The sequence below is a fragment of the Thunnus albacares genome, chromosome 23, assembly GCF_914725855.1.
Source record: "Thunnus albacares chromosome 23, fThuAlb1.1, whole genome shotgun sequence".
Lineage (NCBI taxonomy): Eukaryota > Metazoa > Chordata > Actinopteri > Scombriformes > Scombridae > Thunnus > Thunnus albacares.
In genome coordinates this window covers 22,539,393-22,566,842 of record NC_058128.1, presented here as the reverse complement: position 1 = coordinate 22,566,842, position 27,450 = coordinate 22,539,393, and the positions used below count along the sequence as shown (strand labels likewise).

Genomic DNA, 27,450 nt, shown 5'->3' with positions numbered 1-27,450 from the left:
GTGCTGGTGTATTGCAGGGCTGCACAAAAGCCATGAAAAAATTGATAAAAAATAAATAAAAAACAAAGCTATGCAGATTGCAATGCCAAAAGCATGATTTAGAACAGCTGGCACAGCATTAGTTTTCTAAATCTTCTGACACAAGAGTTAAAGCTGCATTCATTGATTGTTTCGGCCACCTGGGGGCAGCAGAACAAGTCGTAAACAGAACTGACATATTATCACTTTATAAAGTTGTTTTATAAGAACGTGTTAGTCGACAGTTTCTTATTTACACATCCAGCAACATTTTTTTTTTTTTTTTTTTTTCTGATTCTTCTGAAAACAGCTGCCTGCTGCTGCTGTAAACAAGATGAGATGAGAGTTGGGAGATTAAACCAAATCAATAAAGTCACAGGCCAGAAAACCAAAACAATAAACTGAAATGCTAAATCACTCCTCAGAGCTGAAGAACTGCAACACCGTTCATATTACACACAGTCATTTGATTCATTGTTAATATAATAATATTGATTAGTGCAGCTTTAATGACCCTGCTTTTTTTTTTACACATGTGAGTTTTTCCAAAAAGTCCATGTTTATACAATGAGTCAATTTATAAGTGGCGAGACACTCACTGACTATCTCACTGACTCACTGCCGACTTTGTGTGGGTCACTGGTGCAGGACTCTTGTCTGGGATACATCACTCAGATGCAAGAATGACTTTCCAAATATGTGTAATAATGTGAATAATGTGATGTAATATGTGTGTGAATATGAGAGAAAAACCTGATACAATTGGAGGTTTTACAGACTACAAGAAAAGCATATTGGAGGACGTACATGGCCGTAACGAACACACACACACACACACACACACACACACATACACATACATACACACACATACACAGGTCCCTGTGGATGGATGATTAAAGCTCTCTCTGAGCTGAAATGGAGCCTGTTGGAGATACAGCTTTATAACGGGCAGCTGAAAACTAACTGATGTACAGACAGATGGAGACAGAGAGAGAGAGAGCGAGAGAGATGGAGGTGTAGCTGTAACAGATGCTCATGCGTGTGACTTTCCACCATTGGCTCAGTTAATTGGCTTTCTCGGTTCTCGTGGCAAACAATGGGCGAATTGGCAGCTGAGCCGGTCCCTCCCTTGCCCGAGGGTCCTGCTACAGAACAAACTACAGCCTCACTACTCCCTTTCAGTATTGTTTAAATACAGTAGGTTTTTTTTTAATTGCTGTGAGATTTCAGATTTCAAAACAGTCAGTTGTTTCATTTGAAAATCCTCCTATAGAGACTTGCTTGAGATGGGTGATCCATCACAGTGTACATCATGTCACCCTTAGTTTTTTTGTGGAAAACACATTCAACACACCAAAACACAGAATTCCTGTTAGTGACCCTGCAAACATACACTCATTGGTTGAAGTCAGGCTTCTGTCTCTGTCAGTTCCATAGTTATGGAGAAAGATTGATAATTGTCTCATGGAGGAAACAGTGGATCTGGATCCCAACCAACATTTAATCAATTGTTTCCTGGCCGGCAGCCTAACTGTTCTCCAGCATTCATGGAAATCCATTCGTCAATTTTGCAAACACTATCCTGACAGACAAACTAATAAAATGAAACACACATGAATTAAATAATGAAAGATTAATGTGATTCAGTCAACAGAACTGCAATGTGCCAGTTTCTGATGGTAAAATTAGAGTTCACAAAATACAAGTCAGTATAATAAAGTCATACAAATGTCTGTCAAAAGCACTCCGATGGTACGAGACCATCAGTTTAATCTATTTCATTATTTGCCTCATTGTGTACCTCAGTGTAGCTGAGCTCTGACCTTTAACCTTCAATCTGTCTCAATGTGGCTCATTAGACACATTGATTACAGGATAATTAAAAAATCATGCCGGTTAATACCCAGATGGAGTTTGACTCCTGCAGAACAGCATCATCAGGCTGCTCATAAGCACTTTATAAGAAAAGGGGGTAACATACACACACGCGCAGTAGGCGATATGAGGGGGGATGACGGGGGATGATATCCCCCTTGTTAGCAAAATGCCCAAAATGTATCCCCTTTGTTAACCTGTCTTAGCATTGTGTAGTCTGATAGGATCATAGAGACACACTGCTGCCTGTAGTATTCCTATAATATTCCTATAATATTTCTATGATCATTCAGTAGCATCTGTGCTGCTGAAAATACACCCCCAGAACAAACCATCTGTGTAAAAAAATATTTTAGGGGAGACATGACTACAGATATAGTTTTTACTATAGATGTTTGATGTAACCCGGGAGTGGAGCAGTTAATGTGACTGAGGAAATTAACCTGCACTGACTGCATCACACTCAGCTGCTACTGTTAAATAATTGGAGGTACAGTTTAACTGTCAAAGCTTTGGTGCATTTTGAAAAATGAGTATTATTAAAATGCTTAATGTCCGCATCCAATAAATGAAAAGGCCTACACAAGATATTTATTTAGCCTAATAGCAGTTCTATTAAATCAAAATTATAATCACAATTACAATATCAAGAATTATGCTAGATCTATATGATAATCCTGCAGTCCTAACCCTAACCCTCTACACACACACACACACACACACACACACACACACACACACACACACACACACACACACACACACAAAGCTCTATAATAGCTCAAATGATTTTCAATAGCTTAATAGGTAGGGAGCGTGACCCCAGCACTGCAGTTAGGAATTCAATTCCCACTTGGGCGACCTATGAATAAAATGTATATATTAACTGTGAGCTGTTTTAAATGTTTGGTGCCAACCTCATCATAATGCAGTGTAGACACATGTCACTCAAGACTATGTTCTTTCATAATGGAAACAGTACGTGACAATAGTGTAAAGGTCAGATAACAGTTAAAAAAAAGGTAAAGTGTGTTTAAAGTCAGGTTTAAAGCTGCTCTAATCAATATTTTTATATTCATAACGGGTCAAATGACTGTGTGTAAAGTGAATCATGTTGCTCATAGTGGCAAACTCACAGAGATTTATCACCATCTCTACAGTTCCCATCAGCTCTCACATTTTAGAGTCTTACAGCTCATCGTTTTGGTTTTACAGCCCATAACTTACCTGTTTTGATCCCAGCAGCTGTTTAAAAAAAAAAAAAAAGCTCTGACAACAGCAAACAGACAAAGTTAGCAACTAGCTGGTGAAGACAGTGGAACATTTCATGGCTAAAGAAGATATTTTCCTCAGGAGTTGGTAGATAGCAAAGCAGAGCTATAAAAGAGAGTGAATATTGGTGCATCATAACAACTTTATAAGGTCATATGTAAAGTTTACAGACTGTTGTGCTACCCCAAAATAGAGACAAAAAATTGGATTACTTCAGATTTAAGGTTTTTCTGTAAATAGTAAAATGGCAGCAGAGGCAGAGATATCCTAGTCCTTCATATGGGTCAAGCTCCAAAAATGCAGGATCCACTTACAGATACATTTCCAATAATGCATCTACCCTCATGACATCATCAGGGGTTATTGACTAAGACTTGACAAAGCTCCTCCAGAGACACATAGACATAAAACAACTGTTTCCACAGGCTGACTAGCATTCTTTGTGACTGATTAATTGACCTTTTTATATGTGAAATCAGGGGAATGCAACTTTAACGTTGTTTGGATAGGGTCAGGGGTAAGTGTGAAAGACTTCGACTACAAATTAAAACTGACAGTCAGGAATGTGTTGTCATACACTCATCCGCCCCTCTCTTCCTGGCAATCTATTTCAGTATCAAACTACTCTCTAGTCACGTCTTCATCTTATAGTCCTTTATCTGTGTCAAAATGTATTTCTATTACTTTTTGTGCAACAAGCAGCTTATTTGCATTATAAGAGGTCATGCGTATTTCCTCGCATTCACACAACAAGCTATAGATCCGCTGTGTTAATGACCTGCACCCTGTGGAGATGTGCATTGTTTCATGGACCTCCCATGGTGCTCTGGGGCCCCAAACAAGTCAAAGCCATATGCCACGGCGGAGGTTTCCAACAGAACCAGCCCAGCGACATTGATTTTAGGGCAGCAGGGTGGGTGTGGTAAGAAAGCTGCCTAGGTTCAAATCCCAAGCATACGCCCTACTGAAGTGTCCGTGAGCAAGACACCGAATCCCTGACCTTTGACCCCTCTGAGGAGAGAGCCTTTTATCTTTTAAGGCTGTGCCAAAAGCAGTTTTTGATGCGTGATATCAAAATGTGAAGTTTTCATGTGTGTTTTGGTATGATGTACAACCTTCCACCTGCACCACCTATCAAACATCTGAACTGATGATAGCTTGTAAAATACTCAGTGAGGACCATCTAATATACCACCATGAGTAATGGCTTCAGAAAGTCGTCAACTTCCATCATATTTAATGGAGACTCTTACATTCATGCCAGCCATCATTTCTTGAGTAGTGAATTTCTCCTGGTGCCCCACACAGTGAAATCAGTGGAGGATCCAGCTGAGTCAGTCTGCCTTTCAAACATGTTCAAACTCAGTATAACAATTTAATTTAATTTATCAGCTTTTCCAGGCATTGGTTGATTTCCATTTAAATCTATGAACAAACTCATGAAACTTGCATCACTGCATTTATTATTCTTGTAGTTAAATTGAACTACTCTATAGTGAACAGTAATTCAAGATTTCGGACATTTATGAGTCATCATCATTTTGTGTCATCACTTCAGATTTCGCATCAATAAAATGCAATGTACTGTGTGACTGTTAGCAGAACATCATTCACATGCCATGGATACTACTGTTTTTGTTCCACTGAGAGAATTTTTGAAAATACCATACTGTATTGATGTACTGTATAAATATATATACATATATATTTATATTTCCATTTGGGATGAACTGGATTTGAGTTTTGGGTGATGTTTTTTTAAATCTAATATTTATAACATTTTGGCGAATCTGCACATCTGTTGCTAATAGCAACATGTAACCACGCAGACAACAAGGAACTCTATTAAAATTTGATGCGAAAGAAGCAATTTTCATTTGATGATAATGAGATAAGATGTGTTACAGGGTATTTGTGGACGACAGCGATACTACTCTGGAAAAAGTCAATTAGACTGAGTTTCTTTGAGAAGACGGACTGTGATATTTGAAACCACATCATTATGCAACGCTGACAAAAATAATGTAGACCTTTCATTGACTGTAGTAAAGAGTCTGCAATTTGATATTCATACTGTAGAGAAAAGAATGGGCACCAACAGCTGTATAGAAGGCGGGAAAATTACAATATAATAATAATAAATAATTGAGCATGGTTTGCAAGTAGCAGTAATCTATTTATGATGTGTAATGAAAGAGCCAAAATGCAAAATCACCTAAATTAAATTACTTTTTTTGGTTTTCGTGGCTTAATGAATCGCAGGGCAAAACAGACACAGCACATGGCACAAGCTCAGTGTTTTCAGTGCTTCCAGCTCACCAAGCGCTCTTTGTAGAGGGCCTGTTTAGTTGACGTCAGCTCAGCGTTAGCTCCTGTTGACACAACGCCTTGATCTACGTCACCCAGTGAGGTACAGTGAGTCTTTCAACAGGAGAGAGTGAAAGAGAGAGAGAGAGAGAGAGAGAGAGAGAGAGAGAGAGAGAGAGTGGAAAGCCGGAGTCAGCAGAAAAGGCTGGGTGTAAAATAACTGATGACATTCTGACAAAGCAGAAGTGTGTGTGTGTGTGTGTGTGTGTTGTGTGTGCGTGTGTGTGTGTGGACGGTACAAGGCTATGAAGCCAACAGTATTTCTCTCCCTGTCAGAACCCAATGTTGCTCCAATGTCAGCTGTTCAGGTGAAGGGATGGCTGACATATTGTTATTCTCTCACACTGCAGCGCTCCTTTCTCCATACATCACCTGAAGGTCTCTTTAATGAGTCCATCACTGTCATGCTTATTTTATTTTATTATTTTAATATAATTTCTGTGTTTATGTAGAGGAACTGGACTGGTCTGTTTGATGTGCTCCTAGGAGAGAAGGAGAACCAGGAGGGTTCATTGTCAGTGTGTGTGTGTGTGTGTGTGTGTGTGTTTGTGTGTGTGTGTTGTACTTAAGTCTTTGTGAGAAGCAGGTTGAGTTCCAGACTTTCAGAGACAGGTTGTTTTTGCCAAGTGAGGTCACTTTGGCTGATCCTCCTTCGAGGAGCAAGATTAAAGTTTAGAGGTTTAGTTTGGGTTTAGATCAGAAGTTGAATTAATTTGAGTTAGTGTGAGACAGCAAATCTCAATCTGCTGCTGAAACTTGACATAAATGTCAAAAGTCAGTGCAAGTGCACGTCTGTTTGTTTAATGACATCCATAAAACATAGAGTATATGAAAGTTTGGGAGAGAAGATGATTTGCAAATTCCTCAGACCAAAAAGTGCATGAGAACATAAAACCTGAAAGATTTACAAACTAAAATAAGACTGAAAATCAAAAACTCTTGTGGAAACCCTCCAGAGGATGCACAGTTGACAGTACAAGGATGTTGGATGGGGCTAAAAAGGTTTGTCCTGAGGGTGGTCCTTGTTGTAAAAACCATAAGTGAGGTCATTGAAATCATAATGGGTTTTATCTATTCCAAGCATGACAGTGCTCAACACATTTCATTTTTGATGCCTATTGTGTACCACTGGAGTATCGGGTCTGATGGCACTAGATGAAAGTTCAAGGGGGTCACAGACTAATGAGGATTCATACTTGACCATGAATATTCACAGCATATTTCACAGAGATATACTCAGGATGAGTATAATGGAGCATACACTTCTGTTTTAATCAACACAAATTTCTACACAGGCTGCATAACAGCTTGTGGTTTACGCATGTCACCATGACCCAAAGTGTTCCTTCTTGTTCTTCAAAATTCAAGTGACCTACACAGTACAGCTGTGCTTTAACACTGCTTTGTTTTTGATAGACTTAACATGAAGTGTTGGTCAAGTGAACATTTTATCCTTTTGGCAGCACTACAGAAAAAGGACAGTGGGTCACCAAAATCATTCAGAATCACCCTTTGTTTACCATGAATATATACACCAGTGTTGGTATAAATTTATACAATTGTTGTGGAGACCTTAAGTTGTAGCCTAAGTGGTAGATCAACCAACTTACATTAACATTCTTAGCTTTAGACATTGTTTTGTGGCGCTATATAATCAAGTGTTACACAAGACCCAAACACAACATTTAGTAATAATTCTGTTTCTGAGTGGCTCATCTGTCTATGATCCTCCTCTGGCACTCAGAGCAAAGGAACACAGCCTGCAGCCTAGCTGCTTTTAGTTAACCTCAGGTTTATATAATAAACTTCACTTATCACATCATTAAAATTGAGTTATCACTGACATTATGAAGAATAGAACAACATAAAAGTCATCCTCAATGATATGTTCCTGATATTTTTTTATATTTATGATGGACTTGACAAAAAGTTAAAGAAAAACTACATAGCAGTGTCAACAGTAGCCTCTGCAGAAAAAAGTGGTATATACAGGACGCCGCCAAGTCTGGTGGCTGTTGCATTTCCCCAAACATGTCTATTACAGCAGTCACCTTCTTTCTTGTTCTTTTTAGGTCTTATGGCTGCAGGCAAAATAAAGGGCTTTTCACACTGCATATCCTTAGCCCTGGGCTAAGAGTTGACCCTGGGATAACTTAGTCTGCTGAGCCTTAGCCTAATTAACCCTGCTCCGGAGCAGGGCCAGCAAGCCCTAGGCTAAAGATGGGGTTAGCCCACGTTGGAATGTGCCAGGATTGTGCCAGTGTGAAAACTTTCTTAGCCTGGGGCTAAGAGGGTTCTAATAATGCTTTTAGCTCCAGGTTCAGTGCAGTTTCAAAAGCCCTTAAGTTACATACTACTACCACCCGCTGTTATGGAGTATGTGATGTCTTTCCTTTTACATAAGACCCTTTGTTAACACCTTGTTGCTTAGGGACTTAGATATCTGACGGTACTCTCAGCCAGCACACTCGATCTCACCCAAAAACTTAAACTTACAACTTAAAAAATGATAAGGGTTAAAAGGGAACCCACCACTTTCTGCAGCTGTACACGTCCTGTACTGTATATCATCATTCTGTGATGTTCAGAAATGAGATATTTTTGTCATGAAATGTTGTAATTAGTTTTTTTGAGGCACCCACATTCCCTAAACCTGCCCCATCTGTTTCTGATTCAGTCAGAGGTTTCCTACACGTCCCAGAATGCCTTTCAAAAACCCACACATAACCATATGTAAAGGGAAAAGGACACGTAGAACATACCATGAGAGCATGCATCCTTCCACTAAGGATTCTTACCAACTGATGTTACTGTGATGGTACTTTGGATGCTGTACCTCAGCACAGTTTCCAATAATAACATGTATAGATGAGTGTTAGGACAGAATGAATACAGTTTATGTCCAAAACAAGGTTAAATATGGGTGTGTCACAATCTATTTATGGACACTGCTGTGTGTCATAACAAGACTTTTAGCCTTGGATCTACACACAGTTCTACACATCTGGCTCTGGGAATTTGAGCCGTTGGGCTGTGGGTGTGACATGTTGGCAGAGGGAATGGTTGTGATGGCATCACAAAGACACGGAAAGTGAGTTTTCCAGTTGAGAGAAACAGAAGTTATTTACCCAAAACACACCTTGTGGCTGCTCTGTGTTCTGGTCTGTGGGTGTAGAAATGTGTGCCCAATTCTCTGATGGATTCCTAACTGTATGACTGTTGACTGTTGGAGCAAAATGGTGGCTCAAGATAGAAGCTCATACCTTTTTCTGTGATCTTGACTGGCTTGAAGCTTGATTGCTGAAAAGTTTTCTACTTTCATATTGATCACACTTGACCATTTTGTGACCTTAGAATAATCAGGTTCTGTCTGAGATCTGAGTGGTTTTGAGATATTGAGGTTTAAAGTTTTCATATTCTCAATTAGCAAAACTGATTATGCATGGCCAAAATAACAGGCACCCTAAAGGTAAATATTCTCTAAATATTTAAATACTGAAATATTATCATAATTTTAAATGGGGTTTTCTAGATCAGATCAATTATAGATATACTTTTTGATTTAGAGAGTTCATCTTCTGAAGAATTAAAAGCTTCTCTCCTCTAAGGCAGAACAGAAAGCAGTGATTTGGTTGAAAAAAGTACACAGATTGCCTAATTTGTCAGTGTTAGAGCTCTGAATGTAGCCGCTGAATGCATTCTTGAGTGTCAGCTGCTGTACACACAGACACAAAGCCAGTTAGGAGCACAGCACAGTCAATAACCTTCAGTTACTAAAAATAACATTTATTTTTGTAAACAAGTATTGGCATGAGATGTGTAATTAACCTTAGCAAGCTAGTGGTCTAGTGTTGTAGCCTAGTTGGTCTTTGTAACTTCATTCACAATGTATCTGATACAATCATCAATTCTGACCTTTTAAAACCTTGTGCATAATTTCATACATTTGCAGTTGGAACCATATAAATAAATTTAGCCAGGTGGAAGTAGACAAGCCACTGCACTTATAGCTCTGTATATAACACTAATAAATGTGAAGGATTTCATTTTTAAGAGCTTTTGCCAAGAAATCTGTCCAAGAAATGAGAGCTTGTTATACTGTATGTTTAAAATACAGGCTGGTCATGAACTGCTATTAAAATAAAGGTTATGATCTACAAAACTTTTCAACCTAATTTAGGAAAAAGCACAAGCTTCTACTCCATGAAATATATTTTACTTTTATAAACCCACAAAGGATCAAGAGGGACATGCTAAAGACTATGTGTTCTGCCTACACGGGAGAGTGAGCCGCCACCCTGCTAATGCTAACGTGGCAGATATTACCTGGCAGATATCTCACTTACAATCACGTGTTTCCAATTTGTATTAAATGATGCATGTCTTCTGATTACAATGCAAGAAATCATTTTGATTTTGATTATTTACATCATAAGCTAGCAATAATTCCTGCTAGGTTTAGCTAAATGTTGCTCCACACAGCTCTTTCACAGCCACAGACTGTGGAGGTCAGACAGCAGCGCTATGTTAATGTTAATTTTTTCCCAAAGCCTGTATAATAACTTATTTAACATTAGTGTTTAAAGACTGAATAACCTCCATATTCTCACAGACTACCTTCATCTATTCACCGTGATTAACCCAAACACATAAATCAACCACTGGATTCGTCCATAGAAGCAAATTGGAGAATGAGTTTGGAGATAACCTTTTCTTTATTCAAATTACACAGCCATTGTGCAATAAACTTACGCAAAATGTTTATAACTTGCACAAGAACAGTAGCAGGAACCGTTACATTGCGTTATCTGCAGCAAAAAGAAACTAACTGAAATCGATGGAGCTTTTAAGGTCCTCACAAGAATTATTTGTAGGAGTACTTGTGTTTTTCTTGAGGTACATTCTCATCTGTGTGCCAACTTTCTTTTCTCTCCTCTCTTTGTTCCACTCAGAGGCTGAAAATGAGATTTCTGCACAAAGCTAATGAGCTGATTTTATGGGCTCATTTTCTGCTTTGCTCTCACGCTCTTGTTCTTTCAAATGTACTTTTTCAGCTCGTCCCAGTCCTACCCCATTTTTCCAGCATACAATCGTTTCTTCTGCTCCCCTCGCCAGCATCTCATTCATTCAGCTCCTCTCTGGGGTACAGCCTGTGCGATTAAGGGTTTTGTTGGGGAGCTGAGTCCCGGCGAGGGCTCAGAGTCAGATCAGCCCCCCTCCTGAGCCACAGCTGGCCTCAGGGACTAAATATAGAAGAAAACGCTGAGGCTGGGCCAATCCAGAGAGAAAACAGAGAAAACAGATACTAAGGCAGAAGGAAGGAAGATCGATTTAGATAAAACCCCAAAAGCTTGTGAAATACAATAAAGACGGTGAGAAGAGCAGAACATGAGAGCATAACAGTGCATGTTTTACAATCCTAACCTCCACAGTGGATAGGAGCGATTTAAGACGCACCGCTGGGGACGGCCCTGGCAGTGTTATCTATCTGTGCTCTCTGGTCTGAGGCTGAAGAGGCTCAGTAGATCACAGCGGTAGCAACACTGTGGTCAGTCCTGCTGCACACACACCTCCGGATGAGGCTGCAGCACCAGAGCCAGTCTGGCAGCAGGAGCATGACCACAACTGTGTTTTTTTTTTTTTTGCATGGTTTTCACCTAACATCATGCTAGGTTTCTAGATTGATGAATATGTTTTCCTATCATCCAGATATAGCATTAGGGTTAAGTTAATACAGAATTGAAGTTAACGTGCAGGGACATGAAATGTGCTAGAGCTCGTCAAGATAAACAGCTGGTGGTGCTAATTCTCCAGACGGTGCCATTAAACCGTTGCAGAAGAAGAGGACACAACAAGATGGCGGTATTGAGAGAGCGGCAGTCAAACTTCAAACAAACGAAAACGATGTGGGAAACATGATGAAATTTATGTTTGTCTCATGTATTTTATGGAACAGTCTCCTCATTGCTCCACACAGATCTCATGTTTTCATCTACCGCTATATTTTGTCTGTTTTATGAATACATCACCTTTTCCACCTCAGCCAAGTGTAAAAAAAAAAAAAGTTTGCAATTTTTACTTTTTTTACTTCCAGCATTTCCACTTAGGTTTTTTTGTGCAGAAATTGAAAATATGCATAAAGTGGATGGAAATGCAATTGTGTCTCATTGTGGTAAAGTGATCCAAGACTTTTGATTCAAAGTGAATCACCACAAAAACATCCAAAACTCCAAAATGACAACCTTTTTGAGCATGGAGGCGTTAGTTTAAGTAAATCTTCTTTTTCAACTGCATATGGTCATCCTTCCATGACACATGAGAAAACCTGATCTGCAGATTCAGACTGTTAGATATGGTTGACAGTTCCAGGAAAAGGTTGTAATCTGACCTTTAGTTAAAGGATTAGTTCAACATTTTAGGGCATTTCCTTATACGCTTGCTTTCTTACCACACGATATGACTCTACATCTGTCCTTTAAATAGCTACAGCCAAGAGACGGTTAGCTTAGCTCAGCACCAAGATTGGCTCTTTCTGAGGGTAAGAAAAGCTGGGCTATTTCCTGGCGGGGCGCAGTGACTTCCGTTGGTCTTGTCGCCAATGGATGACCAATCCACATACAATTCTACATTAACCTTTTCATGATCTCCATGACTGTCGAGCCACAACATGGATGTGAGAAAAGCCAGTAAATAAATATGCTTCAATAATATTGATGATGTTACAGGGTATACGATCTATGATGGCCAGCAGTGAGATAGTCAAGATAGTTGATGAAGACAGCTCATCAAGATCAATGGTGGCATAAGCTTCCTTTGCAGCTTTATTGATGAAATTATTTCGTGCCAAAATCATCAAAGAGAGCAGGGAGAAAACAGTTTAGATTACCTTACAGCCTCAGCAGGAGCACTTCCTGTGTCAGCTCTATTTGTGCTTTGTTGCACGTGTGACTGATGCTGCTGAAGCATCAAATAGAGAGGGAACAAGCCAGTTTAAGCCCAGTTCCACCAATCGAACATACGTTGGGAAAAAAAAACATCTGTGAAGTAGTGGCGCTGACAGGAAGAGGAATGAGATTGATTTTATAGTACCCCTGGCTCAGCATCCGGGCTCACTTTATAAGAGGAGGGACTTCCCAATTCCCTATTAAATGTCTACACAAGCCGTTGCTGGTGATCGAACAGCCGGCCCCGCTGCCGGTGAACTGGACAACAGTTTGATTTGACCTGCAGCACAAGCACACGCTACATTTCTCACATAAATCGAAGACACATCAGCTCAGTGTGTGTGTGTATGTGTATTTGGGACGGCTACTGTTAAAAAGCATACAGCAGTAATGGAATAAATCATGATTCACTGGAGGGTAAAACCAGTTTTGCCCGCTTTTAAGGGTCAGTTCACCCAAATGACAAAAATAGGAAAAATAACAAAACAAACGGTCACACTGTCTTGTGCTGAGGTTTTGAGATGAAGGTGCCACTAAGGGTAAGTGAGAATATGGCTTTGGAGTAATTTGGGAGAACTGATCCTTTAACAGAGTTAAACCGACTTTTCAGGCAGGCACCATGAGTTATAAAACAAATCAATACATGTCTGATAATACTACAATTTTCTATTCACCACCATGGAAGAAGGTCAAACTAATTTAGAGTGTTTTTAACAAACAAGACGGTCTTAATTTGTCTTACGGTGTGAAATAAGATTTGTAAAGCCAAGAGAGAACAAACATATCATATAATTAAAGGACAAGATTTAAAGCTGGATTTATTAACTTTTGGCCACTTGGGGGCAGCGGAACAAACTGAAAACACAACACTGACACATTATCACCTTTTAAAGTTGTGAAACATGTTAGCAAACAGCAACATTAAGAATTTTTTTTGTCAGCCCCGCAAATGAAAGTCCAATATTCACTCTCATTTTAGCTCTCATTTGGTCTTCATCAACTCCTGGGAAAAATATCTAGTTCTTTAGCTGCTAAATGCTCTGCTATGTTCACCAGCTAGATGCTTACATTGTTTGTCTGCTGTTTGGTGCTGGGCAGGTGGTGTACAGTGAGTTTATCAGAGATTTATTTTGAAAAGATCTGCCTGCTGCTGCTGGAAACAAGTTGACAATAGCGGGCAAAAACCAAAACAATGAGCTAAAAGAAGCTAAAAAGCTCTGTTGAGCTGAAGGGAACTGTTGGTGAAGTTAATGATAATCATCTCTGGGTTCATCACTAACACTAAAAATAATAATATAGTACTGATGATGATGATAAAATATTGATGAATGCAGCTTTAAATCTTTTAGAGCAAGTACTGAATATACAGTAAGATGCTTTAAAACAAACCTATCCTTGATATGTACGTAACCTATAACTCCCTGACTTTTAGCTTTTCATCTTGAAGACTTGCACCATGATTTTGCCTCTAAGCTTCTCCTTGAGCTTTAAACATAGCAATTCACACTTCATAACAATATCATATATATATTTTGTATCTGCTAAGTCCCAGCACCTCATTCAAGCTGCCTGTATATGATGTTTGTACTGAGTGAACTCTTCAATCCCAATTTCAGCAAATTCAGCTGAAATGTAGTGTAAGAGTGTAAAGTAATTTTAAGCAACAGAATTAGAGCAACTGGTAAGTTTAGAAAAAGCCAGAAACATACACATATAACTTAAAACTTGAGAAATGAAAGATTCATACAACATACAGAATTAATGCATGAGCATTTGCAACAGAAGGACAGCAAAACCCAGAGAGAGATGACACCCAGCTCTTCATTTCGCAATAAAACCAACTGTTAATTTCTGACATAGCCTCTCACTGCTGTTGCATCACAACCAGTGGAGTGTTTTTCTGCTCTGAAAGAGGACTGTGGATTTATTCCACTTGTAGATGAGAAGCTAGAGCAGTGTGCCCAATGTGAAAAACAAAGATGGATGACATTGAGAAAGAAACTACCAACTGTTTAAACTCTATAAAATACAAAAACTGTAAGTTAGCCAAATCTTTTTTTAAGTATGCATGTGTGTGTCTAATACCGCATTAATTTATGAGTTTCTATCAAAGAGGATCTGTCCATAAATACATGTTAGGATCAGGAAAAAGAAGACAAGTAAAGAGATGATGACAGATTGATTGGGCAGAAATGATAGGACGGCTCTGGTGTAATGCCGCGGCTCCTCCAATCACAGCCGGCCGTCTTTGAAGTGTGAACAAGTTGGGCACTCTGAGGACTGTAATTATGAAAGCCTTAATCAGCAGGGAGCGGAGGGGATATGGCTTGGGATGATGTATGAGTGTGTGTGTGTGGTTGAAAATAGATTTAAAGTGTGTGTGTGCATATTTGAAAATGGCTATAAAACGAGTGTTTATGCCTATGGATGGTGTGTGTGTGTGTATGTGCACAGCTGAAAATAGTTCTGAAATTAGTGCGTACGTCAATGATGCGCATGGGTGTGTGTGTGTGTGTATGGGCGTGTGTGAGTTTGTATGGTTGAAAATAGCTTGAAAGTGAATTTTTGTGTCCTCAGATTGTGTGTCCGTGCTCTGGCTAAAGTGGTTTAGAGTCAGGGTTGTGGTGTGTACAGCTGAAAATGGGTTCAGACAGTAAGTGTGTGTGTGTGTGTTGAGATGGTGTGTGTATTAAGCTGGGTTTAAGTGTGTAGGGATGGGTAAATATGACGTGTGTGGTTGAGTGTGCATCTGCACGACCAACAATGGGTATTAAATATTAACAATAAGTGTATAGGAGTGCGTTTGTTTATGCCCGTGCATTGGAATGTGTGTAACTATAGCAGCATACACACTGCATTATAAAGATAATGAGATGAGTCACATTCATTTCCACAGTCTTCATCATTACCTGTAAATTGTTTTCAAGGTAGGTAAAAAGCTATAGAGTGTGTGTGTGTGTGTGTGTGTGTGTGTGTGTGTGTGTGTGTGTGTGTGTGTGTGTGTGTGTGTCACCAATACAAAACATCAGGAACATAATTCTGTTAATAGGTTGTTTATAGCATAGTGTTCCCCTCTCATGCAAGAGTGCATGTTGTCATTTTCTTCTTCATTAGTTTCTTCCTCAGCAGCAACTGCCACTTTGCTTTCATCTCTGCTTACATTTAGGGAAATCAATACCTTATTACGCCTCCAAATGAAATGAACCTATTACCTTTTGGCTTTCTTCTCAATTCCCCTTTCATTATACTTGGAGTTCCTCTCCGCTCACACATAAACTATCGTCACTAACAGGATGGATGTCGCCCTCATAAAATGATCTGCAGTTTGTGTGTATGACTGCAGAAGTTGAGGAATTACTTGAGTTCAGTCATGCTGCATCACCAGGATAGTATGAGGAGTTGCAGACACCTTCAGATGAAGTTGCAGCCTGGTTCCAGACCTCTAAATGCAGTGTTTCTGATTTGTTCATTGACTGAAACACTTCTGGCTTTGTGCACTGCCAGATTCTGTTTAAGAATCAGCATGTTGTATAATTTGCTGATGATTCAGTGATTTTCAGCCTTTTACAGGAGCAGGAACAAGGTCATGGTGCTGTAGTTAGAGACTTTGGATAATGGTGTCATCAGTCATTCTCTTAATGTTACCAAAACCGACATGATTGTAGATTTCAGGAAATCCCCCTCCCGTCTCCCCACTTCCCCATACCCCTCCTGTCCAGCAGTAAATCATACAAGGCTGAAATCAGCCTGGTAGATGATTACAAATATCCTGGGACAGTTATTGATAGCAAATTGTGTTTTGAATCACATGTTGATGTTATTTATAGGAAAGCTCGACTGCGTATTTCTTTTCTTAGAAAAATGAACTCTTTTACTGTTTGTGGATCCACAACGACTCTGTGTTATCGCAGTTTCATTGAATCTGTTTTAGTTTTTTGCATTGTGGTGTTGTATGGAAACCTCAGTCTGTCTGACAAAAATAGATTGTTGGACAGTCTTGCCATAGTGTCCAGTAAAAGGACTGGAGTGTGCCCGGTTCGGCTCTCTGACATCTATAATAAGCATATTCTCAGGATGCTGAGGCTATTCCGGCTTGCCCCGATCATCCTTTGTTCAGCCAGTTGGAGGAAGCTAGTGGAACTCTTGCCATACTTTTTCTTTACTCAACTCTAGAAATGTTTTAGTCTTTGATTGTTATATAATCTGGGTAGGCTGGCTTGCAAGGAGATTATTCCCTGGAAGGAAGGTATGAATTGTGTCTGTTATCTTGTTTGTGTTTCACTGTATTGTGTGTTTGACTGTTGTTACTGTTTTTGTTTCTTATGACTGATGTCACCTGGCTGCAAACCAAATTTCCCCCTTGGGAACAATAAAGATTCATTGATTGATAGACGGCTATTTCTGCCAATTGGAAAGAAACTGGAATTTAGAATTTAAAAATGATCATCATGAAAAGTAGCATAAGAAAAAATGGCTGCAAAATGGTAAACAGAGTAGATTTGTTTGACAAAGCTGTACTGGTTATTGGTTACAAACTCTTAGCACAACAGCTTATGTGTCCAACAAAAATGGTGGGACAGATGCATCACTCGCTTCTGTTTGGTTAGGGCAGAACAAAACAAAATCAGTGCTATTTTTAGTCTGAACACCTGCTTGGACACTGAATGCATGTGCAGCAAATTGCAGACTGCTCATGTGATACTAAAGACTTATTACCACTAGATTTATTTGCAAAGTAGTAAAGCTACAGCAATTATTTCTATCAAAGGGTTGTCATTTATCTTTTTAATCTACAATATTTCATAAATTACAACAAATGCCCATCATAAATTATCAAAGGCAAAGGTTTATTCTCAAGATTCTTTACTTAATCTGACCAGGGGCCAAAAACCATGGTCTACACAGCAATTTCTTGTTATTTTTACATGATAACTGACTAAAAATGAGGGTGAGTAAGAAAGGAAGACTATTTGACTCCTATTTGACTCCTTTTTTTGAAAAAGGAGCCAAGAATTAATTTTTGAATCAAACCCTCTCTCTGTCTGAATATCAAATAAAAAAGTAAAATATTTCCCCGGCACTGCTGAGCCATTTAACGAATTCACATCAAGTGTTGCTCTATAACCTTTATATCCTTGCTTCATCTCACATACCTGGCAAATATGCTAATTCAATGCATGAACAGGAAATGATGCATACAGAGTGTAGAAGAGAAGAGCTAATGAGTTGGATTATTATCAAGCTTATAGTTGTATTTTTGACCCGGTTTGTTAAATGTGAGGAAGAAAACTGGCCTTTAATGGCCTTAATGTCTTTCAAATAATGCTGGATTTCTGAGGTACTTACCAGTATCAGTTTTTGAGGGTTAACACATGTCATGACTCAAAATTGGTAACAATTTCTTAATGCTTGACTGTAAGTATTACTTGCTGGAATGTGCGTCAGTTTTCACACAAACAAAACTCTTCAAACCCGCCTGCATATCCACATTATACCTCCTGCCTCCCAAGGTCTGGTGCAACAGCCCTGATTCATCACAACCTAACCAAAACAGATAGCTCACAACTTCAGAGGCTGGTTTTGCTAGAAAAGAACTGGTTTGTGCAACGTTTTGTCCGACCATGTCGGTGGGCAAAAGTGTTTCCAGCTGTTCAGAACTGCCTCACCCAAAGGTGGCATGAAAAACTGGCCATCGTAGAGAAAAGGGAGGAGTGATAATTGTCAAAATACGGGGAAAATATATTGGACTGACAGTTTCAGAAAGTTGAAGAAATTGAAAGACACAACCCCTCCTCAATTCTGATGTTACTGTAAAAAGCGTATGGCGGTGGGGGGGGGGCACGTTTCAGAAACTCTTTGAGCATCCAACAAGCAGTTCTGAAGGAGTATACTGGCACCTTGACATAGCAGCTGCCTGCTACTATTCTCACTTCTTCTTCAGTGTCACCTCCATAACGCCACACTTTCACACACAAAACACGGGGGTGGGGGGGTGGGACGAGTGAACAGAGGGGCTACGTTTCTGGCCCTTTGTTTCATCTTTTGTTTCCCACTGACAGCCGCCCAGAAACAGGAAGACAGATTACCGGACACGCTGCCGACTTTAGCCTTCATTTGTTTATCGCTGCATGCCGTCCTGAGCACAGAACAAACAATAACAACAGGACAGCCAAAAAACTCTGACAAATGCATCTGTCTCCATGTGAGCACTGAGCCATTTCAGATATTTTAGTGGATGGCAGTATTTTCATTTCTTTATAGAGCGACTGACAGGAAATGCAAAGAGCTAATTTGCAAGAACACAGCATTGGCCTGAGTGAGAGATGAATGAAGGACACAAGTACTGAGTCATTTGTATGTGTGTTGTCCCGCTGTGTCTGTCTGGCCTTCTCTCCCAGTGCACTCAGATACCTTTAATGCCGCCTGCTCTTGCAACACTGCAGTTATGCACCACTAAATTATAGTGTGTGTGTTTTTTTTCCAGGACTGCAAGTCCTCTTAAAATAGACAGCGGGGGGAAATTATGGCCCTGTGTGCCCATGTGTTAGCGTGCATTTGCGTGTGTGTGAGTGACTGAGAATGATTCAATGAGCCGCTGGAACCTGAGAGACACGGCACAGGGATACGGAGCAGCACCTTAGGTGTTTCAGGTCGACAGCTGACTGCAGCTATGACTTGGCAAGGAGGACGTGTGGGGAAATCGATCCCGGGTGGCACCGAAACAGAAAACATGTGTCCAAGTCATCACAATTCAAAATGTGACAGAGAGGATATACAAGTGGATGTGGATAGGTGCAGAGAGAGAGAGTCAAAGAGGGCGACGCAGAAGGAAGAAAGTGAAAGACCCAGCCATGCAGTATATAGTTACCCTGGTTGATTTACCCTCATAAAGCCCTGGTAAAGGCGACTTGAGAATAAATTCAGTGTAATGTAGGCTACATTTGCACATTACTAATTCTATCAGCACAACATCAGAGTCAGAGCAGAGTCATATCACACTCTGCTGCTCTGAGTTGCTCTTTCTGAGTTTTCTCTTTTTGACTATTTTTAGTTACTTTGCAGATTGTTGATCAGTGTTAAGCTGCAGCTGTTGAAACCCAACATTTCCTGCTGTTATTTCACATTAAAAGCGAGAAAGAGAAAAAAAATAAAATGACTTCACAAGTTTCTTGGCCACCGTAGGTTCTCCTACATGTTTGGAAGGAGAGGGGGGTGGGGAGGGGTATTCAGTTGATGGCACTAAATCCTACTGGTCCTTTAAACTTGTCTCTATTTTAAAGGATAGGTTCGCACTTTTTCACTTAAAACAACAGCCAATAAGCAACCAGACAGACAATAACCAGGACAAAACAACATGTATGTGTGTTAATGTGGGTAGGTGATGGGGGGGCATCTCTGGTTGGGTCCCAGGATGAAGGGGCGCCAGGATGAAAGCAGCATGGGTCAGGATAGCTTGTCCAGTGCAGAATTGTATTTAAGACTGTTTTTAAAAAAAGCCCTTTACAGTTAAGGTAAATAAAGAACTGACGTACACAGAATTGCAGAGAGTGTGATGCATCATCTTTAATCATTTCATTTAAACCTCGTTTCCCTTTCAGGCTATTATCGCCAACGCCACGTGGAAACCTTAACTCCAGATTTGGTCATTTTTATATATTTAAACCCCAATTAAAGGATTATAACGGTCTCTATGGGTTGAGAAAATTATACATGCTTTGGCTAATGAAACCCTTTCAAAACCCCATTGGATAAACTCAAAAATGCACCGTGGTCATGAAGTAAACAAGGCTGCTGATCTCAGTCTCTGAAAAGTCGACATGATGAGGGTTTTCATCTCACAGTGTTGGTAAATATAGACATTTCTCTTTCTTTAGATGTAATTTATTTATCATCTTCATCTCTGTACAGCGCAGACGTATACAAACCCCCACACCGAAAACACAAGGTGAAAACAGACTCCAACAAAGCTTCTCCAGACACGTTCACTGTCAGAAGTCACACTCACGCTACGCTTCCGTGTTGGGCGGACCCCATCCAACCGGGACGTCGGTCTGCTCCCGTTGCCACCCTCCCTCCCCATCACTATGGCAACCCCATCCCGCTTGCAAAGCAAGCTGGTAGTAGGAGGAAGGTGTAAAAGCTTTGTGCATTTGTTTCCCCACTCCTCTGCTATCTCTCTCTGTCACTTTGTTCCTCTTTCTACTTGATGCTCCCTCCATCCTTCACTGCTTCTATCAGCAGGTAACAGATGCCCAGCTAGTTCACATAAATATCCTCTAATCACCGTCACTGGTTATTCATGAAGCACACAGACGGATAACCTTCAGGTACATATACCATTCGCATATATGCACACACAAGCACAGATGGGCCTTCTCAGGCGGAGAGTGACAGATTACTCTGAGGTTCTCCTGGGCTGCCTGGTGAAAGCACCTGAGCTCTGTCATGAGGGACAGAGAGAGGAGAGGAGAGGAGAGGAGAGGAGAGGAGAGGAGAGGAGAGGAGAGGAGAGGAAAGGAGAGGAGAGGAGAGGAGAGGAGTGGAAAAGAGAGGAGTGGAAAAGAGAAGAGAAGAGAAGAGAAAAGTTAGGAAACAGGGAGGAAAAATGGATCAAGATCAAAGTTGAGATGAGACGAAAGGACAGGAAAAGCCAGAGGCAAACAGAGAGGAGAAGAGAAGACAAAATAATATATTATTAGTATTAGTCATAGAGGTTGTCTCCATTCACCCAGACCTTGTCTGCATCTGTATTTCCAAAACACATCACCGTGAAAATCTATCTTTTGCTTTAAATATCCACTACCAGCAGGTTTGACAGGTGGCTCTAAAAAGACTGAACTTTCATGGCATGAGTCCATATATGGGGTGTCTGGTGGCCTTCACCGATTTATAGTTTTTGCCACAAAATTCAGACAGTATCAGAAATTTAGGACCACATTCTAAAGATGTTGTCTACACACCAACCAATCAGAGAGCAGTGCAGATGGATGATGCGAGCTGATGACATGACTCTCCTCTCACATACTTTTTTCTATTTACACTAATGTTACTACGCTACATAATGATCGACCAGGCGTTCATCGCTCAATCTAACAGCCTCAAATTGATATCGTACAGTTTGACAGCAATAGTGACGCATATTTTATTAGATCTATCTCGCCCAGTGTGACACACAACAAATGAATTCAGTATAACTGCTGGAGATGAATATTTGCTGATGAATATAGATTTTAGATGGAGTACTCCTTTAAACTACAGACCTATGCTAGAAATTGGATCAATTCCCTGTTAAACAGTTCTGCTTCAACTTCATCAATAAACCCGGTTTTTGCAGTGTTGGGTTTATCTGGAGAGTCTGGTGTAACAGGATTTCTTATATTTTATTCACTCGCCACATAAAGAGTTGATGCAGCAACTAAAGCTCTATAATCATGCAGCAATCTCTGGGATCAAGAAGATAGAATTTATAGTGGTATGGGATGAAATTTTGCTGGAAATACAGAAGAGTTATACACGCTACACTTTTATAGTAGCTAGACACAGTAAGTTACCCTTTCTGTGCTCTATTAACTTTTCATATAAAATCTGACTCATGTAAAGCTCAGGACAAGATTAGATAACCTGTGCTGACCCATTTATATCACAGAGAAGAGAAGAGAAGAGAAGAGAAGAGAAGAGAAGAGAAGAGAAGAGAAGAGAAGAGAAGAGAAGAGAAGAGAAGCAGACTACATTAGAGATCTAAGGAGCAGACAGCTGTCATTAACCCTCTGGTATTATGACGTGTGCTTGTCTGGATGTGGTTTGGCCGGAGCCCAGCTCAGACTCTCCAGTACCATAAGCAGACTCACAAACAACTCTGCCTTGTCTTTTAAAGGTGCTATATGTGGCCTTTTTAAGACATAAGTACATTCATTTTGAGACATTATTATAATTACTGTGAAGAGTGGCTATCACAGAGGAGCTTGTCTGCCTCTCAGCTGTCTCTCGCTGCGTCTTACTGTGAGCATTTGATTTTGGAGGGAAATCAGCATGGAGATGCATTTTTACAGCACAAAACAGGAGAGGAGGCTATCCTGCTGAGTTAGATAACAAGATTAATAACGTCTTGTCTGTGCATTAATTATGGCGCCGGAGCCAGGAAATGGTTAGTTTAGACTGGAAGCAAGGAGAAACTAACAGGTGACAACAAGATCCCAGGAAGTCACTGTGTGAGGTGGCTGTTAACCAGGAAATAGTTACAGCATGTAACACCCGGTAAAGTGGCAGTCAAACCACAAAGTGACATCCACTTGTCCACGTCAAAAAGGTGGGTCTGGAAGCCTGGTGAACTGCTGTAGCTGGAAAACTAACCGCTAACTCGCTAGCCAGTGCAACTGGCTAGCACTAGTCAGTCACAATAGCTCCCAAAGCTTCTCTCTTTTTTCTCTCTACTGTTTTTTTTACTCCCTCTGAGCATTTTGTTCATCATTGCACATTAATTTGTCGATAAAATGTTATTGAAGTTGGAAAGCGGGAAGTGAAGTGGGAAAATAAAAGTCTCTAAGCTAGCAAGCTTGCTAATGGTCAGTTAGCTCTCATGTCTGTCTGCAAACCATTCCTTTTTTGTGGAGCAGTTTGTACTGCGATAGAGGTGGTTAAATAAAAACGAACGGTACAACACAGCTAATAGCTACCTCCATTTTGGACTCTCAAATGTCAGCACTGTCAAGACTGTTTGCTATTGGTCAATGGTGCAAATTTGCAGGTCAAAGTTTACAAAGATGGAACTTTATGGCAAACATATCAGCAGATTTACTTAAATCCACTGATTGCAGCGATTCCATTGGAACTACTTGAATTGTGGTGAAATTTGAGCATTTAAATCATGGTGTGTCCAGACCTTAAAACCACAACCTGAAGTTTTTACTTTTCTGTTTTTGTACAACTAAAACAAATGCAATAGAACTTGTTAATTAATCAGCTATTAAGGTGTGGGTAAGCGTATTTTTGAACTCTGAGGGGAGTGAGGCTAGCTGTTTACCCTTACCTCCGGTCTAAGCTAAGTTAATTTCCTCTTTGCTCTACAGCTGTGATTCTGCAGCTAATCAACAAGAAAGTACAACAGTACATGGTACAAAGTGTGGTGCAGGGGAATGGCAATGGAAAAGGTATGCAGCAGTTCCATGCTTGGTTACACATTCTGGCACTCTTTTATAGGATATTTACTAGCTTTAACTTGTCTCCTTGTGAATATTTGATCTGAACTGGCTGTTAGAGTTTCTCCATATAGCACATGGCAGAGGGAGTGAAAGCTGGAAGATAGAAAATCACTTCCTTCATGTTATCTGCCTTCACAAAGCCAAAGAGAAAAAAAACACACCCAAAGTGAGACCAGAGATGGAAGACAATGTCAACATCATCTTCATGACAGGAAGCAATGGGGTTTAAGGAAAATATGGTCATGATTTTGAGAAACGCAAGCACTAACAATACCTGGGGCATGAGACAGAGGCTGCCAATCAGCTCAACCAGGGGTTAGAAGGACTAGCTCAATCTGTAGATCAGTTCATTTAGTAAAGCTTATCTACATTCAGTTCTAATAAAGAAAACTTCTAAAGGAAGTGGAAGGACTGTCTGCTCTACTTTAATACTGTCCATTAGTTCTGGGATCTATTTTTTTCTCCCCATCTGTTATTGCTGTCTTCTCTTCTCTCAGTCTCTGCATCCTTGATGCCATCGCGTGATCTCCATTCTCGCAACTGCTGTCATAACTTCCTGTGTCCTCCTCTGCTTCCTCTATTTCTGCGTCTGTTTCTTTCCACTTATCCCTCCTTTCCTGCTCCCTCTCCTCTCATTCATGTTCAGGCATAGTGTGTCCTGGAGTGACCCTGCCAGACACTGCACCACAGACGCTACGTTCACAGTGGTTTGGAGGGGAGGTGGGATTATGAATATGTGTGTGTGTGTGTGTGTGTGTGTGTGTGTGTGGGTAATCAAGAAAAAGAGCGAGAGAGAGAGAGAAAGAGTTCGTGGGAAAGTTTGACAATTTTTTTGTTCATCAGCTAAGCTGGAGAAGGGATTGTTAGTCAGTCCATTACTCCATTGGTCTAGATGTTGGTTAGAGCATTAGTGCAATTTGAAATGGGGCACTGATTCAAGCACTTTTTAATGAATTTAATTGCCACCTTCATGTCCGCTCACTCCTGAAAGTAGCACTGCAAATTTTCTTTTGTACCCTCTGAAAAATGTTTGGTGCTGTAAGCTTGGCGACACAGTGACTATTTGCAGGTTAAGATGCCAAATTTGTGTGAGGGTGCCTCTGTTTTGTACTCACTTTGCTCTGTCAGAAGTCAGTCAATGGCACAAATTTGCATTTCAAAGTTCACTGAAGTGGAACTCCACAAGAAAGCGATGCTCAAATTTACTTTGCCGCCATGAGCAAATCAACACTAATCAGCAGAAGTTTGAAGAGTTTCCTGAACAGCAGCTACAATAGCTCATCAGACAGAATGACGGCGACATGTACTTGGTTAAATTTGGAGTCATTGTTTTACCCTGGCTGAAGAATGGTATTGCAAGTCAGTCTGTCATTTAGTTGGTGTTTAAATATATCGTTCTGTCCAAGACTTTCTAGAACATCCTTGAAACTATATTCATGATCCAGAAAGGTCAATTACTTATGATTTTGTCTCTGTTAGGTCAAAATGTCACCTTGACCAACACTTTGGTCTATTGGTAACCCAAAAACTGTTGGCTAGATTTCCATTCAATTTGTGACTCCCTTGACCTTTCTATAGCACCTTCCCACAGGCCCCAATTTCCACTTGTGTACATGGAGTATTAAAACCAATGGTCATGCTCCCCAGAGAATGAATCATTTCTATTTTGGACACTCCATGAGCTCACCTCTAGTGCCATCTTCAGCTCAAAGTCAACAATCACATAATCTAACAGGTACATTGCCATAAGCACATTCATGCTCCAAAGGGCGGCAATCTTTCTGAGAGAATGAGCTCATTTGTGCAGCAAGATTGGCTTGTCAAACCACACTATAGCTTCATCCTCAAGGTTTGTTAAGGCAGATGTGTGTGTGTGTGTGTGTGTGCATGTGTATGCCCACTCTTTGCTGAGTCAGTGATGAGGAGAGTTTTGTTTGCTCTGCTCTGCCAACATGTCCGCCCTGACCTCTTTGGAGGGACATGAGAAGAGTCTTTGAGTCTCGGTTGGAGCAGCCAGCTGACCAGGCTCTGCGCTGCCCTGCCATGCCGCACCGTAGAGTCTGCAGCAGGCCGGTGGCAGCATCCACCGCTCCTCCAGCCAAACCGGCCACGCTGGCAGAGGAACCGTGGCTGGAAAAACTCCCCCGACACTGAGCCCAGATGGACGGATAATGGGAAATAGAGATGCATAAAGGCAAGGAGAAAGAAGAGGGAAGGGTATTGGGAAAATGAGTAGGAGGTGTGAGGAGGCTGCACAGTTAATCAGGTAGAACTGCACATAATGGTTTAATCTCTGCAGATTTTAATTGTTGTGTCAGCAATTTTGAAAAGTAATTTCACTTAACACATCAGAAACTGTGGTGGAATCTAAGAGCTGTCAAGAATCGATAAAAACAGCAAAAAGAGAAGGAAAATACTAATCGAGGTAACAAACAAAACCTAAAACCTAGCCTAAAACACATCCCTGATACATTTTCCATTTTGTGTGTATTGGAATGGCATTGGTATTTGTATTTTTCATATTCCTGTGAATGAGCTGGCAAAATGGAGACATCACAGCTGTCAGGTTTTGGTGTCAGTCTCTCAGAATCAAAGAGGCTTTTACCTAGCGCCAAAACCGACCTTCAACACTCATACAGAGAGAAATCCATCAAGAAAGAGACATTAAGAAAAGTTCTTACACCAACAGTAGGAGAAATTAAACCATAATGCAAGCAGGAAATTCTTACTTTTACTTTTTAAAGGGCACTCCAGTGATCCAGTGTTGAACTTCTATAAAGTTGGGGGACTCACAAAGGACAGATTCAAAAAGGAATGATCAATATGGGGTAAGCTCCAAATACACTAGATCCTACATTTCCCATAATGTAATTGAATCTTTTCATTTAAGTCCTCTTGCCTGGTAAATGCCTCTTTTTCAAAATGCACGCTCAAAGCTTCCTGTTATAAATTTGTAGTCTACAAGCTGAGATAACCTTGATGACACAGAGTTATATTTTTAGACTTGACAAAGCTTCCCCAGAGCCACAGAAGACATTATACAACTTTTCTTTCAGAGGCTGAGTAATACTCTCTAAGACTAGGAAACTGACCTTCATGTGTAAAATTGTTAGAATTCCCCTTTAATGGTCTTAAATTTATCCCCACTGTTGCTCTTCTAATCTGGAAATCTCTAACTGAAGTAGAACAAGACAGGGCCCATTGACAGAAAGTAGGTACACTGGAAAAGTTAATTGCCACACTTCGTCACAAAATCCCTCCTAGAATGGCCAGAATACCAAAGACTGATGACATTTAGCAGGCTTTAAAGAGTATCTGTGAGTGGATTATTTCTTTGGTGAACAGAATGAGTCAAAATCCAGAGAGGCAGGGGGAGGAAGAGGAGGAGTGGAAAGTTCCTCCCAGTTGATCTGTAAAGCGTCCCAGTAGCTGGTGTAGAGGCAGGCCAGTTCCAATGTTCCTCTACCAGTCTTTTAATGAGACACAGCTCAGCCCTCCTCCTCTTAATTAAAGCCATGATTCACTTCTCTTACGCCATGCTGTCTACATCTGGCAACCAAGGACACCAACACACACTGTCACCCTCTTTCTTTTCTCTCTCTCTCAGACACACACACACACCAATGTAGGCTGTTTTGGGTTGACTTTCAAAGAGCTGAGTGCTTCACCATGCCCAGTTACTTTCCTAATTCCTAAATCAATGCGTTGACATTCGGAAAGATAAGGATTCCAGTCACACATACACACATTTGTTGCTTTATCCTTTAGAGGAA

At 40.4% G+C, this 27,450-nt stretch overlaps 1 protein-coding gene and 1 long non-coding RNA gene across 3 annotated transcripts in view; one reads left to right on the top strand and one right to left on the bottom strand.

Annotated features, from left to right (window-relative positions):
* Positions 1-27,450, bottom strand: part of chst11 (carbohydrate (chondroitin 4) sulfotransferase 11) — an 87,818-nt gene that overhangs the window by 48,794 nt on the left and 11,574 nt on the right. The window lies entirely within an intron of this gene.
* Positions 22,477-26,165, top strand: LOC122975488. The gene is made up of 3 exons (XR_006400689.1): positions 22,477-22,785; positions 23,546-24,397; positions 25,654-26,165. It is a non-coding gene; the product is annotated as an uncharacterized LOC122975488 (long non-coding RNA).